Raw genomic sequence first — 12524 nt, 5'->3', positions numbered from 1 at the left:
CCAGACTACTTTATAGCCTGGCAACTAAAGCACTCTCCTTGGAAGTGGAAGATGCAAATTTAAGTCTCCTCAAGCTGATGGGAGCAATAAAGCCCAGGTCACCCACTTCTATTGCAAGTGCTTTAACCACTTGTCTATGACATAATGGCCCTGGGTATGACCGTAAACTGCATCTAACTGGAGGGCCTGGTGGCAATGTGATAGGGCTATTTGTGGTAGGGTAGCTCCTATAAAATATAACATAGATGTACCTAGGATTTGTGTAAGCCTATTGATCCCCCATTATGCTGAGTGGGTATGCCTAGGTTATTAATTTGCCCAGAAATCACGATTTACCATGGCAGCTCAGTAAAGTCACAGAAAAACAAAAGGGTTTATTACAAGAAAGAACAAAGGGAATAGAAAAGAAAAAAGTGATCAAGTGCTTTGACAACAGAGTACGGCAAAACAAACCTAACAAAATCTTTCCCCTACATTCAGACTACCACCTAGCCCTCAGAAAAAAATCCTGTAAAAATCTCCCAGAGTCAGCATCCCCTCAGTTACCACTAGCTCCTGGTGGCCTTGCAGCTCCTGCCCATCTTGGACTCAAATGTCACTTTCCGAGAGCGCTCACCCACCATGTCTTGTTCTTAATATTAAAGGTTGTTTAAGGGAGGCTGCCAACAGGCCTTAGAGTGAGTCCTAAACCTAACAATTTCCCATTGAGTTTCTCATGAGCCCCCACTAGCCTCAATTCAGACATCAGGCCTGATAGGTCCTTCTCAACTAGACTAGGCCTCTGTAGGGCACCTGCAGCCTTATAGGCAAATTGCATATCTCCTTTTCCTCCTCTACACCATGTCCCAAGCCTCACAGATGTTTTCTCCCTTTAATGTTAACTACTTATACATTCAGCCCCCTTGGGCCCTCAGACCCCCTGGTCCCTTACACAGTCTCTCCTCTGGCTCTCAGACCCCTGGTCCTGCACACAGCACTTCCTCTGGGCTCTTGGACCCTCTAGTCCACCTTAGCCCCCTCTGGGCTTGTGGACCCTCTGGCCCAGCTCAGCCCTCCCCTGGGCATGTGTACTGTCTGGCCCAGGTCCCAGCCTTTTCCTAGGCTCCTGGACCCCTTACTGGGCCCCAGTCTCAGTCTATTTAGCTAAATTCAGGTCCCTGCAGCCAGGAGCTTCTCCTTTCATGGTTGCCAGGGAGAGACTAACTGACCAGTGCAGGGGCTAGACTTGTATCGCTCTAGCCTGAGCCCTCTTTGGGTCAGGTGAGACCCTCATTAGCTCCCCTTTGCCACCTGCAAGCAGCCTCTCAGGCTTAGAAGAGCTGGCACATCCCAGTGCCCTGCTACCCCTACCTTCTGGGAAGCCAGAGAAACTTCTAAAGCACGGGATCTGGCCTGGAGCATGCAGGCTGCAGATTGTGGCTCTGTCCTGGCTCTGGACCATGCTGTCATGGCTGCAAGATCCCAGCCTAGCTGTGGAGCAGCTCCCTGCTTTGCCATGTGCCTTGCCAGCAGAGGCAGTGGTGGGGGGAGACTTGGGGGGGCTATAGCCACCCCAAAACTCCCTGTAGCTACCCCTCCCATCAACACCACTGCCACTGCTGTGGCCGCTGCCCATCCCGCACAGACAGAAGCAGCTCAGCCGACCCCATTCCCACCTACAGCACAGCCCCCTTCAGAACCAAGAAGAGACTGGCACCAGGAAGAGGCTGGCACTGCTGCTGCCTGCCAGCACTGCTGCGGCCAGTCTCCATGGAAACCCCAGCCCCATGCTATCACAGTGGACCTTCTGCTGGGGTCTCCATGGAAACTGGCCCCAGCCACATGGGCAGGGGCTGCTGGGAAATGAAGTCCACTGCCAGCCAGCTCTGGCCCATGAGCTGCACTTTGCCTGCCCCTGTTCTAGAGTGTTTCTGCTTGTGGATCCATAACAGCCTCCTCTTACGACTTTTGTTCTGGTTAATGCCAATTTTAACCCATCATCTGCCACCTTTTCAAACCAGGCACATAAGCTGGTCAAAAGAGTAGCCTAATGTCTCCAGTAATTTTTGTTCCATCCTGTTAACATACATGTAATTCAGACATTTGAAAGCTGTTTGAGGGAGATTCATATTCTGCAGCTCAGTCCCATTTCCAATTTGGATGATACTGCATAAAAGAGTTGGCAGATCAGAGAGTTTTACCTGGTAATGCCAAATAGAAGAGTTCAAAACCATTCATGTCTCTGACATTTCAGCTTGACCCCTGAACCTAAAAGTGGCACTTCTAATTTCAGACCTAAATAAATACTGGAATGACACCAGACACTTCTGATATCTTCTTGAATATCTTCTTCGGTTACCATAGGGTGAAAATACTACATGGCAGAAATAGAAAAATGACCCTAAAAAGCAAACATATTTGTATTTTGGCTTGGGATGCAGACTTGGACCCACTGGCAAAATTCTGGATGACTTTACTAGGACCAGGATATCAGCGCTTGTATGTAAGTGGACATGCAGACTGTAACAGGGAGCCTTCAGCTCCTGTTTCTTTAAGAGAGCAAAACAGTGGTAGACAACACTCAGACAGCCAAATAAAGTTAGCTGCAAAGGAATAGGCAATCAGAAGCTGAGAAGCTAGTGGCCAGAAGCTAGTTGCACAGCAATACTATGATAAGGCAGAGCTTACCTAAGCAAGAAAGCCACTGGTATAGGAGTCAGGGTAGCAACACCAAGCTGCCCATTAGAATAAGAGAGAGGCAGGCAGCTGTGCCAGGCTAACAAGCCACCTGACCAGAAGTGAGTAGGGTCTGAGGGAAAATTTAAGCCAGGACTGGAGCCATAGCAGTCAGCCTGGCTCTGGAAACACAGAGGGAAGAACTCTTGCAGGGAGAGAGGTGTAGCTGCAACACTTGCTGAGATATGTATGCATGTTGGAACTAGATATATACACATATGAGAACTAGAGAGTAGGAAACAGACCTTGCAGGACTCAGGGTGAAGGTGCTTTTGATATTGATAACTGACAGGGCTGGAGCCCAGAAGCCAGGTCTGGTATAGTGGGCCATGGCTAAGAGACTACTTAGAACAGAGGGGCAGAAGCTGAGAAGGCCAAAGCCCCTACAAGTAAGTAAAGGCCTGAGGTGGCATGGTGACTTTGAGGACAAGAGTCCAACCAGAGTGATGATGCATAACACCTGAAAGGCATGGCCATGGCCGATGGAAAGGTCAGAGGTCATGATTAGCCCATAAGGCAACAGGTGTCCTGGGAGACAAGTACAGGTCTAGTGGGGTTGAGGGGATCTGCTGACAGAAGGCCATTGTGGATCTTGCTCTAGGTTCCTAAGGTAACCTCTCTTTCCAAACTTTACTAGGAACATCAAGGTGTGACAGGCAGGATTCTTTTTCTTTCGTATGGCTGATGTAGATACAGAACAGCAATTATAATTTTACATTTAGCTGGTTGAGCCAGACAACTGTATCAGGAGCAGAAGGATATATGATACCTCCTTCATATTTGTGGATTATGCATTGAGTCATCATATGTTCCATGGTGAATTCTGTGTGACCACAGTCACACACTGGAGAGTTTTTAATTTTCCATTTGTGCATTAAGTATCCACATCTCCCATGGTTTATGCAGATACAGTGTAGTGTTGCCCATGAGCACTGCAGGAGGTCAAAACTAGGGATATTCTGTGCTGGATCTATCACAAGATGTTTATTCGGGGCTTCCTGTGAACTCCATTTGGTTTTCCAAGCTTCGTCAGGGTTGAAGTCACATTGTTAAAGATTAAGAGCGTGGATCCAGAAGAGCTTGTGTGACTTTAGGTGATGGCAAGGGGCATTGTTGAGGTCCTGGTGGATGAGGAGAAGTTTGTTTTCCTTACATTCGCTGGACTTCCTGCAGAGTTGCTGCCTTGTGGAGGAGTGATGTGTGTCAGCATGGGCATCCAAGGTGTTGCAGCTGATTAAAACAGTGTTTCTCAAACCATGGGTCATGACCCAGAAGTGGGTCATGAGAATATGTAAAAGGGTTGCAAACAACCTTTAAAAAATGAATCAAAAAACTTTAAAAATGGATTCTCCTTTTTTCAAAAGGAGAAAAATGTGGGAAACTGTGGCTCTTCCTTCGCAGACTGTCAGAGTTCCAGACTTCAAGGGGTTCCTTGGGCCCACACCCCCCCCTCCCCCCCACTCCACACACTGGGGGGCTGGGGCCTGGGGGTGGGAAGCACTGGGTTCGGACTGGCCATCAATGTTTACAAATGGGTTCTGCTACAAAAAAAGGTTGAGGGCCACTGAATTAGAGAGTTCCAGTGATGGACTGAATTGCAGAGTTCAGCTGGATGTCAACAAGACAAGTGTGGTTGATTCTGGTCCATACTGGTGCGCAGTACTTGGCTACAGAGTATGCAGGGGACAGCAGTGATGTCTGTAATACTGAAACTGATGTTCCCCAGCTTGTGCTTGCCAATTGCTGGACCAAATTGACCCTTATCTTTGTCTTGGCAGCTACCTTCTTCCCGTGGTTGTGGAACGTTAACATGCAGTCCAGCCCCAGTCTGAGAGAAAATGAAATGGGATCATGCCGTACAGTGTTGCCGCATAAAGTTACCTTCAGAGTAAGCTTAGTATCCCTGTTATCAAGGTGGAATGCAGTAAATGTTGTTTTGTGGGTATTTGGCTTGAGTCTCCATTCCCAAAAATATTCCTCCACGGGATTCAGGTCCTCATTCAAGGTAGACTTGATGTCACTGAAGGTGGCTGCTTGCATTGCCAAAGCAAAGTCATCCACATATACTAATTTGCACAACTGTTGAAGGCATATCCCTTGTGCATATATTAAAGAGCATTGGTACAAGTACTGAACCTTATGGCAGCTCATTTCTGAGGAACCGGGGTGAGCTGACTCATGTCACTTAGGTGGACATGTAGCCACCTATTACTCAGCATTGCTCATATCAGTGTAGTGTTTGGTGGCAGGGTATAATCTTTATGAGCTTCAGCATCAGACCTTTAATCAAGACCATGTTATAGACTGATGACAGGTCTACAAAGGATCCAACAGTCTTGGATTCTTTCTGAAAACCAGCCTTGATATGTATTCCTGTGGCAAAGTGGGGCTCCCCAACTAGCCACAGTTTCCCCACTTGCCTTTGAGTGCGCCACCCACCTGTCTCACCTGCAATACCTTGTTGTTAATTAATTAGGATATTAATTAAGGCGGGAGGCTGCCCATTCTTGCCCCTTTGCCAGGGGGCGCCATCTGCGGCTCTATTCCTCCCCTACACCGCAGCCCAAGCCTCGCAGATGGCATCCAGGTGACACAGTGCTCCCGGCTTACAGCCGGACCAAGCTTAGGCCTCAGACACACTCACATTCATACCGCCCTCCTCTCACTAGTGCAAACCCACATCCCCATCCCTCCCACCCTTTTCCCCATCCAGACTTAGTTGCTTGGTGCCAACAGCAGTGAACACTGATAAAAGCGGGTGCACCCAGAGCAGCTTGTGGGATGGAGGTTGAGAGGACTGGTGGAGAGGCAAAAAATAGACCCAGGCGGGGAGGAGAGGGGGAGTGAAAAGAGCCGCTCCAGGGCTGGGGCCAGTGACTGGGTTTTCCAGTCCAGGGCTGCGCAGGGGAAGTAGACAGAAGTTCCATGCACTGGTTTGACCTAAATTGAATAAGTCTGATACTGCATAGATCCAGGTTTATCTTAAATGAGGTTCTGCAATGTTTAGACCAGTTTGTGTAAATGGAACTTCTGTACAGTTACAGGTTTAGATTGATGGCTGGTCACTGAGCCTGGGTCTGTAAGTGTAAGGTCAACACCAGGACGAGCTAAGTTTAAATTGGGCAGCCATTTTGAACCCAATTTTACCTCCCAAATATCTGTAGTTAGTCAAAGGTACCCCAGGTAAATAAACCAAGAGATAGATCTGTTTTTATCATTAGGTGCTATGGGGATAGTAATTGAATTATAGTGGGTATAAAAAAACAAACCTTAAATTTTTCATTTAGAAAATTGAATGATACCCCTTATAAACCTAAGTCATTACAGGATGGTTTTTCTCTGCTTCTTCATCACACTGAAATAATAATCATGCTTAATTTTTACAGGGGCTTAATTGCAAATTTGTGGTATGAATCTAATCTGGCAGATTCAGCTCTTACAAATATCATCTTTATCAGCCATATGTGGAAGCTCTATGCCAGGACCACCCCAGTGACATGATTTTACCACGCATAAAAGGAAACTGGGTAGGCTTAAATTCCTAAATAAGCCCTGTTTCTCAAATTCCAAATGTATAGAATAGGAAGATGGAAACTCAGGACCCATTACAATAAAAACACATTTGACATCTGTTTTATAAGAGAAAGCCTGCTTATAAGCCTGCCTTCAGAACACACAATGCCTGTGTGGCGATGACCTGAAAAATGTGTATGGTAGGAAAGAAGTCCTGCCTTAATGGGAATCCTAAAAAGTCTGTTTCTACCACCCAAAACTATTGGTCCAGGTGACTCAGGAGCTTCCACACTGAATCCCTAAGTAGCTCTGAGAAGGAGAGGAGGGCCATTACCAGATTAAACTACTTAGGAGGTCAGCTGAAAGCTGAATGCAAACCAGGGCTGTTTGGAATTTTCCTCTGGCTCAGTGAATGAACCCTAAATCAAATGTGTGTTGCACCAGGGGATCAGAGGGGAAATAATTTTCCCCTAATGGGCAACCAGCTTAATCTTCTATCACTGCCAAGTTCCTCCAAACTAGCCAGAAGCAGCCCTTTTACCACCCTATTCTCCCTGCACATCTGTGAGTGTCAGCTCTCTCCCACTATGAACCTTCAAGTATTACACACTGGGCACATCTACACGTGCCCCTGGCTGTGCATTTGGTACTGTGCAGTCATTAGATACTACGTCACCATAGCGACAAGCTACAGGCGATGTAGCTCATTGCTACGGTGACAGTATCAGCATCATGGTTTGTACCCACCGATGCTATGTTACTGTAGCAATGAGCCCTGTCGCTGTTGCTATATCACCGTAGTGATGAGCTATCTCATGTAGAGGTGCCCACTAAGCAGAATCAGAGACAAGTGTGTGCAGGCAGTGCTTGCTTATCTTTTCTTGACAAGACAGCACAGTTTCTGTTTAGCTTTTGAATGCTATGTTCTAAAAGGGTGAGGGGGATGAGATGAGACAGCTTGGGCTTCACACTTGAGTGTCTTCTTCTCTAGTTTATTGACTTACATCTGGCCCACATGATTAATGACTGCAAAATATTCCAGTCTAATTTCTGTTTGATGACCTCTGTGAAGGGATTAAGAAATGTTCACAGGGCACCTCACAAAACCAACAGACCCTAAACGCTAGTGTATCAGTCTCAGCAGAAAGACCTGTCATCCCATCTGCTGAAGTGACATGATTCCACAAGGTTGTGGGAGAAATGGTGTGAGGGGAGGGGGCTTGCATTGCTGCCCTCTGGTCTATACTGGTTCTGTGGTTAAATAAAACTCAATCTCTGAGCTTCCCAAAATGATTGCACTAATAGAAGGAGACTCAATTTAACAAAGATAACTATTCTGAAAGTCATGTAGAAACAAGATCAGTTCCATCCTAGGTACCAAAAATAATCACATTCATACATGCACCACATAAACAGTATATTATATGAAAATAATATATTGAAATATATTTGACAATTTATTCAGGCTTATTTCTAACAGTAAAACAAACTGCCGTAGGGAAAACTCCCTGGTGAGCCAACCATCCTAAAACTTTATGGTTACCTGTGTTCATGAAGTTTTTAGTGCTTCAGTATGGGCTTGGATGGCAGGAATCCACAGAAGTGGCTGGAAGCGATTTCTCATTTTTCTCTGAATAAAGGATACATAAACCTGCCTTTAATTAAGAGATTTTTGATCAGCGGTGGACCAGATATTTGGACAGTGCATTCACTTCCTGCCTGCACCCTCAACATTTTTTCCCCCAGACACAGAAAAACTCATCAGTGTATTTAAAAATAAAGAAGTGGTGACACCTCGTGGTGAGCCGAACCAAATACCTTATTTCCTCTGGAATTCAGAATTGTTTTTCATAGAAATGTTTTTTGGCAGATTATAATGTGAGATGTTCAGGCATCATTCTCATGACTCTAAACCTCCAATCAGCCTCTGGTTCCTTTTAAAGCACCATGAAATGCATATGTCATGTTGCATCAGACTAGTGTGTTCCTCTTCATCATGGCATCTTCATTAAAACACAGTGTTCCAGCCTGTTGTCACATCACTTTTTAAGCGTTACATAGAGCAACTATTTATACAGAAAGCAGGTTAAATGGTTTGAAAGCTGAAAGTGTTTCCCCTTAAAGAAGCCAGTCCTGGGGTTACACTGGCTGGGTTTTGCAGACCTTTTCTTTTTAAGTACTTCTGCATCAAGACTGTTTTTAGAAAGTGACTCAAAACTAGATCGTATGGCATGCAGCAAATTCCTGGCAAGCAGTCGAAACTGAGTCAGTTGCTGGCAAATTCTTTTGCCTTTGAAGACTACACAAAGACTGCCTTGGTCAGCAGCAGTCAAAAGGCTCACACTGGCTTTGATACTGTGACAAGAAGTCACAGTGAAATGCAGTAAACTAGTCTAGACGTGTACAAAGAAGGTACAGATTCTTTCCAAACAGTGGCAAGTGCTGGAAATTTTTTTAAGGGAAACAGAACAGCGCAGAGCTGTGCTTGTGGCACCTAAGCTGCGTTCACTCCACATCACCAAGTGGAAATCTTTCTTGACATGTTGAGCCAATCAGTTGAGTACCAGCCACTTCTTATCAAAGGAAGCAGCTGCAATTCCGCAACACTCAAGTCAAAACATCGCTCAGTGTTGCTTTGGCATCAGTGTGCATGTTTGTTTTCATGTGTAAGAGCTTGTAGCAGAGTGGCTTCTCAAATTCATGTCCATATTTGTGCATAATCTATTAAACTTAGTTTCCATTGCCTCTAATGAGAAAAAAGAGGGAAAAATCCCCTAATCTTTGGTATGGCATGTGATTCTTTTATGCATAATTCCAAATTATAAGGATGGAAACTGAAACATTTGAAAAACCCATCAGTTAGCTCATCCATAGATTCATAGATTTCATAGACCTTAGGGCTGGAAGGGACCCCCGAAGATCATCGAGTCCAGCCCCCTGCCCCAGGGGCAGGAAGTCAGCCGGGGTCAAAGGATCTCAGCAAGATAAATGTCCAAATGTCTCTTAAAGGACTCCAGAGTAGACGCTTGCACCACCTCTGGTGGCAGTCTGTTCCAGGCCTTGGGGGCTCAGACAGCAAAAAAGTTCTTCCTCGTGTCCAGCCTGAAATGGTCTTGGAGGAGTTTGTGACCATTTGATCTTGTTTTCTCTTGGGATGCTCTGGTGAACAGATGTTCCCCCAGATCCTGATGCACACCCCTTATATACTTATAGGCAGCCACCAGGTCCCCCCTGAGCCTGCACTTTTCCAGGCTGAAGAGTCCCGTAACTCTCAGCCTCTCATTATAAGGCCTGTTTTCCTGCCCTCTGATCATGCATGTGGCTCTCCTCTGGACTCTCTCAAGCTTCTCCACATTCTTTTAAAATTGTGGAGCCCAGAGTTGGATGCAGTACTCCAGCCATGGCCTCACCAAGGCCTAGTATAGCAGGAGGATGACATCCTGGGATTTGCTTGAGAAGTATCTATGGATGCACGCCAAAGTTTTGCTCACTTTACCAGCTGCAACATCACATTGGTGGCTCATATTCATCTTGTGGTCAATCATGACCCCCATATCCCTTTCAGCCGTGGTGCTAGCAAGCATAGCACTGTAGATTCTATAAGGATGCTGTGGGTTTTTCTTCCCAAGGTGGAGTACCTTGCATTTTTCTGTGTTGAACACCATCAGGTTTTCGTCCGCCCATTTTCTGAGCCTGTCAAGGTCTGCCTGGATCACCCTCCTGTAGGGGCTGGAAGAGACATCACAAGATTATCGGGCCCAGCCCCACTGCACTAGGCAGGAAAGTTTTATTTTACAACACATGACTGTTACACTGTGTAACTTTCTTCATGTTCCTAGGTATTATTAAGTTTACTGCTTTGCAGTGCTGAGGTACAATAAAAATTAATTTAAAAGCACTGATTCTGTCCAAGGGATTCTAACTGCCATCCCTCCAATTGCCAGCGTGTGATTTCTTCTGTTCCAGTGTGCTAATAGCAATTTTTTTACTGTTTTCAAATCACTCAAGCTACTTAGAAGGTATTGCAAATGACAATGTTTTAATGAAAGTATTTTGTTTGAGTAGGTAACTCAAACTGACTAGTGACTACCCACAAAATGTGGTTATGCAGTAACAAAATGAATCATTTACAATTGGTTGGCAAGGGCTAGACATATTGCTGGAGAAAATGTCATGTGGTAATGAGATTGGCTGGCTGGGGGTCTGGACTTGTATGTTCTCTTTTGGCCCTATTACTGATCTGCTCTGAAGGTTTAAGTGAATTTGTTTGCTACTCTGCCTCCATCTTCCCACTTGCATAATGGAGAAAATAGCTAGGCAGTTAAACAGATGTAATCCATTGATAGTTGAGACCTCTGCCTGGGAGGGTCTGTAGAAGTCCAGGTTTGAAGTGCTGTGCTTTCAGTCGTCACCAGGAACTAGCATCACTGTCCCTGGTCGAAAGAAACAACAAGAAATGAAAGAAAGGTGTTAACCTAGTTTTAGTTTCACTGCCCCCCATCACTCACAGTATGGAAAGCAACCCAGAACAAAATGTATATTACAGCTGGAGGAGCAGAGAGCCAGGTATGGCTAGACACTTTCAACAGAATTTAGTCTGCTTGATATTTGTCATGATCACCACGGTCTCAAAGCAGATCCAAAGTGGTTATAAATAAAAATGGAAGTAAGAAGGTCTGTCCCTTTCCAGCCTTTAAGAGATAGAGCCTAACAGCTTTATAAAGAGAGAGGAGGTTATATATTTGTGTGTGTCTATGTCAGTCTGTGAGAAGAATTTAATGTAAAGTGGGAGAGCTTTCTCTACAAAGTTTGGGCACAGACTAGCACAAATGGTCAAAGACTCCTATGCCTACATATGATACAAATAAATAGCAGTAATAACAATAATATTGTGGTCAGTTCACCTTTGTGATGTCAGCCTCCTGTTGTTAGTTGACTTTTCCTTTTCCCTAATTTCGAAGGAGTAAAATGGACGGCTTTTTCCTGAGTCTGGCCAATGTCTGACTATTTCACATAGTGATGGATTTTATCTACTGGTTCTATAAATGAGTTTTGAGTGCTTCAGGCTTCATTTTTATACCCCGCTTATTAGTTTCTTGTTGTTATACAACTCTAAGGTGAATGCTCCAAAACTAAAAATGGAACTATACTATTAAAATTACCAAAACAACAAAAACAAACCCCCAAAAGGTTAAAATAAAATATTGGGAAATTCCTTCCATAGGGAGGGCAGTTTATCACATTGGGAGACAGCTCTGGAAAAAAACAGTTCTTTCTTTAAGATATGAGGCTAAATTGGCTTCTATTGGTACACAAGCAAACTCCTGTGTACACGCTTTGGGGCCAGCCCTCATGTAAAGCAGACAGCTGTGGAGAAATCTCCCCTTCCTCTGACCATGGAATTGAATATGATGCCATTCTGTGAAAATTTAACCAGCCAAATAGCTGTCTCTGATGGGGGACAGGTGGATATTTAACACATGCTAACCAGTGGGCCACCACTCCACATACAGCCAACACCCCCATACCAATACTTAACTCTGCCATACATGCTTAGCACATCATTTGGCCAAAAAATCCGGTGCAATGAACCTTAGCTCTAGGCAACAAGTCAGAACATGTGTTTATCATTAATCTTTTTGAGCATTAGTTTTGCTTGAGTCTGTCTCTAATGGACACGCTTATACAAATAGGCCTATGCTTCAGATGGAAATATGAGTCATAACATGGTGAGTTGTTATTACATGGACTCACATTGTGCAGAATCTCTCTTTAAATCTGGGGGGGAAAGGAAAGTTAATGAAGGCCCCTTTATGGGTGGCAATACTCTGAAAAATATACATCACAGTTTGCACTGTCTAGTAAGAAATCAAGGAATCCTGCATCAGGAGGGGGAAGATAATTGGCTCCAAGGTTCTGCTCTATACCAAGCTTCTATTTGCTATCTCAGAATCAATCACCTTTGCAGCAGGAGATGTCTGGTTTGCTCACAGGGATGAAAAGTTTTCTCTTCTTTCATTACAGTAGCAGAAACTGTAGCCACAGCAGCTGGATACCCTGGCCAGGTGCCTTTTATCCACTTAATTTTTCATTTTTACAAGATTAAATGCAAAAAGTGAAGGATAAAATGAGCAAAACTAACTTCTGTTTAAGTGTAGGGGAAAGAAAACCAAACCTGTATTGTGCCTGCCGGTGCTATTTCAGGACATAGCTGGTGTGTTTTGTCTGTTTGAATATAACAGTATATAAGCTGCCAAATACAGATTTGCTTGCATGATGTTAGAATAGTGAGTAAA

At 44.7% G+C, this 12524-nt stretch overlaps 1 long non-coding RNA gene across 1 annotated transcript in view; it reads right to left on the bottom strand.

The window, feature by feature from the left end:
* The window catches only part of LOC109280284 (uncharacterized), a 37727-nt gene that overhangs the window by 16251 nt on the left and 8952 nt on the right, over positions 1 to 12524 (bottom strand). Inside the window, exons 2-4 of the long non-coding RNA XR_009458989.1 lie at positions 10582 to 10661; positions 9867 to 9957; positions 7772 to 7858 (exon numbers count right to left, since the gene is read on the bottom strand). This is a non-coding gene — a long non-coding RNA (uncharacterized LOC109280284). The remainder of the gene's footprint in view (positions 1 to 7771; positions 7859 to 9866; positions 9958 to 10581; positions 10662 to 12524) is intronic.

Source organism: Alligator mississippiensis, chromosome 1 (assembly GCF_030867095.1).
Source record: "Alligator mississippiensis isolate rAllMis1 chromosome 1, rAllMis1, whole genome shotgun sequence".
NCBI classification, from domain to species: Eukaryota; Metazoa; Chordata; order Crocodylia; family Alligatoridae; genus Alligator; species Alligator mississippiensis.
This window is presented reverse-complemented; position numbering and strand designations above follow the sequence as displayed.